Below are 5,890 nucleotides of genomic sequence, written 5' to 3' on the forward strand. Positions count from 1 at the left end.
GTTGTTGTTCTGCAAGCCGACCGGCCACCTCGCCCTGTGTCCGTTTCGTTCCCTTCCCAGCGGCGCCAACCTTACGTGGGGGCTTCTGGTGAGGGCAAAATTGTACAGTGCCTTTACTTTACTGTGCCGTGATATTGTTCTTTTAGAAAAATTAGGGCCACGTAATGAAACTGTGTTTATTGTGACAATACAACAGCTTTGGCCAAATTCAGCCGAAACTGCTAACTTCACAATAAACTCGATTTCAATGTGATTGTGACTCTGCAGACATTTTGGCGAATGAAAAAACTCGTCTGGCAGTAACCAACCATTGCCATTAACATAAGTAAACACTACTGTAATAATGCTATCACTTGCATTCGACTGCACTTTCTCTGGTAACTTTTTTTTTTTTGGAGGGGGGGGGAGAGGGTACGATGGTATTGTTGAGAGAGAGAGAGAGAGAGAGAGAGAGAGAGAGAGAGAGAGCATCACTTCAGAAAGTCGTAAGACTAGAGGTGCGAATCACCGAGTAGGCCTAATCATTAATGAGCAGTGAATGAGCATGCATACCTCCTCAGGCCGACCTTATCAAAATCTCTCACCCATGCTTACCTAACCTTGGGTAGACATCCTCCTCTAGATATGATCCTCTCAAAATCTAGGTTGTTTCTCCCCTCCTTAATAGGACTACCTCTTCGACCAGCCTTGCCAAGAAATGTCTCCTCTTAACTGCTGGCTGAGTCTATTGGTTAATGTTGGTATACGTATTGTATGCTATAATTCCAGTTAAGACTGATGAGACAGGTCCGTAGCCAGGGGACGGGGTATAGAGAGGGTCGGACGACCCCTCAACCTGCCTAAGGGTTCAGTCTCTCACTGCCTGGTTTTTGTTTAATTTTTTTAATCAGTGCAAAAACAGTGACTCTCCGTTGTTCAGAAGTTTTGTTCTGCTTCTCATCGTCGCTTATGCGTACACCCAGACCCTCATAGCAGGCATGCAGGAGACCTTTGACCAACCGGCTGTTATGCAAGTCCAGATTCAGCAGAAAACGACCCCCCCACCTTTCGAAAAGTATGGCTACGAGCCTGCTGTAACATCCGTCTATATACTTTAGTAGCATACGTCAAACAGGGTGGTACTCCCTAAATGGGTGGAAACCTCTGATAGGAAGAGCTGAAGCGTCAGTTTCACCAGCTATCGGGATCTCAAATGCTGTCCACATCCTTTGCTGACATTATTAAATTTTTGGGTGTTTAAAAATTGCTGGAAGTAGTCCAACTTACTCCCATGGAAATTTTCCTCTAACTGCTTGCTCCAAACTACAAGCATATTAAAATGCCCGCCGAGCCCGCCACAGGACCTCCCACCACACCACCCCCCACACCACCGCCGAGCCGCCACCGCACCACCACCCCAGGAGGACACACCGGTGAGGTTAGTGACCTCGGGCAAGAGGGTCATCGGGGCATCCCGACCCTGAGCCCCTATTCCCCGCAAGTGCCCCAACCCCAGGCGTTCAGACAACCTGAACTACTGTGCGGGCGGGGTAGTGACCGTCAGACCAGGGGTGGGACTGAAAAGAGGTCAGTCTCAGGTAACACTGTCTTGACGGTCTTGTTACACCCTCTACGGCAGGAAGAGGCCCAAGGCTACGGCCATAAGAGAGAAATAGACACAGGCTACGGCCTGACAGTGTGTAAAGGGGAAGGTGACCCCAGGCTCCGGCCTTAACACGCTGAGGAGAGAGAGTTGCCTGTGTGCATCCCTCTCCAGTTGTACTTCGGCTACGGCCAGAATACGGTCCAGGGTAGAGAGACCCTGCTACCGTACGTGTAGCGCTACCCAATTACGGAAGCGGCGACTCGGGGCCGGCCTCTCGCCGAAGCAGACGGGTGATCCCGTTTCTCCGTTAGTCGTTTCCCGTACGGGCAGACACTCTGCTACGGCCGGGGCACGTACCAGGGTGGAGAATTCCCTGACGGTAGGATCTGTCCGTATTGGAGAGAGTGCGGCTCTTGAGCCCCTCACTCCGGCTTGTCTCCTACTGCGGGAGGAACACCACGTTGACGGCCTCTTGCCTCGGCGAAAGGGCGACCTCGATCACCCTATAGGTGTCCCTTGCACGCCGGGCAAGTTCACGGCTCCAGCCAAAGTCCACACTAGGGGAAGTAGAGCCCCAACTCAGCCCTATGAACACACTCAGGGAACCACGAAGAGCGTGAGTCTCCCTCTAGCCTCTTTCCCTTCGGGGAGCCCTTCGTCGCCATCCAGGCTTCTTGGCCAAGCGGAGGCGTTAGAGTGGTGGCAAGGCCCGATAGCGGATTTACCGCCCACACCCGGACGCTCCTTAGCACTGTCGGAGCCCTACAGGAGACGCTGCCGCAGCCCAGCCCTGACGGCGCCTCTCCCCCTGAGCACCTGCAGTCCCCGGACGCCCAGGCCTTCCACCGCGGTCCCCGACGACGGAGACCCAGGCTCCCTCACGCCCCGGCAGCAGAGGAAGCAGGCCCGAATCCTCCGACTGTTCGGTCCTAGTCCCGAGGGCCCCCGATCAGGTCGAGGCCCCCAGACCACAGGGCCTACCTGCACCCCACCAGCGCGGCCCTAGGAAGGAGCCGCCCCTCAGGTCGAGGCCCTAAACAAGGGAGACTCCCTGTCAGTAAGTACCAGTGACTTAACCACCCAAGAAACAAGGGTAAAACAGTGACAGTGACAGTGACCCCGAATACAGGGACAGTGATCCAATGCACAGTGGCAGTGTCTAATAAAAGTTATATTGAACGGTGGTATCATAGTAAGTCGTGCGTAAACGTTAAACCGTTCAGTCCCCCTCTATAGGAAGGAAGCGGGGAGTTTTCTGTGGAACTAGAGGTAGGTGCGTGAGTGAGCCGAAAAGTAAGTAGTGCTCCCCCGCGACTAGGTGACAGTGTCGGATGTCGCCATACGCACCCTACCTCTAGTATAGTAATATCTCCCCCACAGACTCCCGATCACAGTGAACCAAAGTGAGACTCCCCCGTTTATTATTATCCACCAGTGGCACGACAATTAATCCCAACTGACAACCGCAGTGAAGTGATATCTCCTCTAAGTAACAGTAACATATATCCATGACTGCCCTGTGCCCTGTGTTAATGTATATTGGATCAAGTTATGTAAACGAGTGTATTATTGTATCTCTGTTCTATTATGTGTCAAATATTGTTGTGTGTACACTGTAAGGAGTAGAACTTAAGCAATAGATGTGATTCGGTGTACTGTCTCTTTTTATGCCCTGTTCCTTTGTTAGTGCATTACATCCGGTCCAGTAAAGGACCCCGTTCCAGTGCTCGTGTTTTTACGACGAGAAGTCGCCTTAAAAACACAGCATTACACATATTATGCTTCACGCGATTATATTTTATCATGAAGTCGACAGACTTGAAGGTCCGCCGGAGGAGGAGACCAGAGAAGTGTCCCCAACAACGGCCCACTTCCTGACGACGACCATGGAGACGTCCTCGACCATCATCTGCCTTGCTGATTCTATATAATTATGTTAACGAACATCCTCTCCGAAGAACACCACATCTCTTCTAAGCATTACTTCTTCTCTCAAGGAAACTCGTCTGCCTGTAGGAAATCTTAGCAACTCTTTCCGCGTCCCCCTGCCTGCTCAATTCCAGGATAAAGGTGCATGAAACGTTTTTGTGCTTTCGAACTTGAATCATCCAAATTATCTACAATTTGACATCTGGCAACAGCTATGTCTATGTATCGGCTGTTTACCTCTCGATCCTTGCTTTCCTGACTAACCGACGTTAATTTTTTCTCTCTCTCTCAGCTGGAGTAATTATATTTTCTTCGTTTCCCCAATGTCAGAAATATCCATTTTTTTTTTTTATTGTCCACCACCGGCACCATTTTTCGTTCTCCTCTCAGTTTTCTGTTCCATCTATAAAAAATTATTCTGTATCTTTTCTTTCCGTAATGACCTTGAGCAGTCTGTACAGCACTCAACTCGTATCCCAAACCGTCTTGGAGAGGACTCGAGTGTAACCTCCCGTTTGTTACTAATCCTCCTAAGTTATTTACTCTCATTTTTTGCTCCATTAGTCTATTCAGTCACGGTCTTATAGCAGTACTTATCTTTTCTATTGTTCTAGTACGGCCTTTAGACTCTCCCTTGAAGCACTATATGGCACTACAGAGTTGGATACCCTCAAGCAGTATGTCTTTAACTTTCCTTTGGAATTATTAGGAGCCAGCGAGCGACGTTTACTGCCGGTGTCTGGGCGGAAAGATTCAGTGAGCTGCCCGGTTATCAGAGGCTTTTTACCTATGAAAGTCAGAGTAGTGATTTTCTTCTCTTTACATACTGGGTCGATCAATTGAGCTTTGTGCTTCGTGACTCACAAAACCATTATCATACTATAACAGTGAGTAATTTGCAATAATAAATGTGTTCTCCCTCGCTCGTTATACCCGAAAACTCACTTCATACGCATGGTTATTGTTGCCATGGCTAAAAAGCCGTCCGAGTGACACTGATGTGCACAGTCGCATTACAGAGGTTATGCTTTTCAACATAGAAGCATACATTAATTTTTCTCACCCTTTGACTAATACAAGAAAAAAAAAAACGCTTCAGATTAACCACACTTACTGGAATGATATCCACGACAAGGAGGTGGCTTTCAAAGGTGTACTAGCGGTAACGTATCCCTGAATCACAAGTGCCCAACTGCACCTTCATGCTTGTCATTCTTCCCTGGGAGTCTCTTCCTACTTCTCCCATCTTTCCTGTCACTGTTTATTACTCTTCTTTCCACTTGAGATATTTGATAGACACTAAGTGACAAGCCAAATGGTTTCCTGTAACTAAGGAAACAATTTACAGCGTTGGGTGGTAACCATATAGCCAGATAACGGGGTGACGTGGAGTTTTCTATTGTGCCCCTGTTAACTGGGTGGAGAGACGCAAATGCGGCGTCCATCTAGGAACCCAACCTCCATACTAATCCTCGCTCTTCGTTGTGGCGAGGCGTTGCCGGCCGCATGGGAACATCAATTTACTGCAGGAAACGGCCCTGCAGGGGTGGTTTCTTGCCAGTGGTTGATGGGTCTGCTCAATGTAACGGTGGTAGCACAACAACACCGTTTCAGCCCGAAATCATGCTATATTTGTTCCTCTTCATGTTGGGGGAGGGAATCATCAGGTGTAGATTTAATACGCATGCTAGTACAGATTGATCTGTCCCTCCTTATAAGGCTGTTGGTAGGCTATAGGCCACATTGCTAAAAATGTCAGCATCAGTTTTACATATTTCCCACTTCTTTGGGCTTTGACGATTCTTGTTTGTTTGTTTTTTCTGATAAAGTTTAGCTCTTTGCTCAGATTTAACTTTTTTTCTGGATTATTCTGGTGTCATTTCTCCACATCCATCCCATATCCCACGCCACACACTGAACTCTTCATGCCTGACAGTGTTGTCTGCAACAGGTGAATGTTACATGCAGTGATAATAAAGCATAAAGTCCTCATTTAGTTTCCCCTATCCCTCTCGGTTGTTTTTATGTGCCAACACTTTGATTGGGCAACTCACATCTTTGTTATGTCATAGTGCATTTTACACCAGGTGTATTGTCACTGCGTTCTGTTGAGTCATCCTTGTAATATTGCCGTTTTTTGTCAAGGTACTTGCTGCCAACTTTCTTTCAAGCACATTATGTTTAGGGAAAGACTTCACTATTTCAGTGAAAACGACACTCGTTTCCCTCTCCGACATTCACCTCCCATGTGTGTCCAAGGCGATTGTCTGGAGAATTCTTTGAGAGGGAGCCAGCGAGAACTTAGACTTGTGTACTGATGCTGAACGACCCACCAGCTTTACCATCCAGCACCATGGCAACTACCGTGAGGTGAAA

This window comes from Coenobita brevimanus, chromosome 101 (genome assembly GCF_032717465.1).
Source record: "Coenobita brevimanus isolate Jiangsu-jjx chromosome 101, ASM3271746v2, whole genome shotgun sequence".
Lineage (NCBI taxonomy): Eukaryota > Metazoa > Arthropoda > Malacostraca > Decapoda > Coenobitidae > Coenobita > Coenobita brevimanus.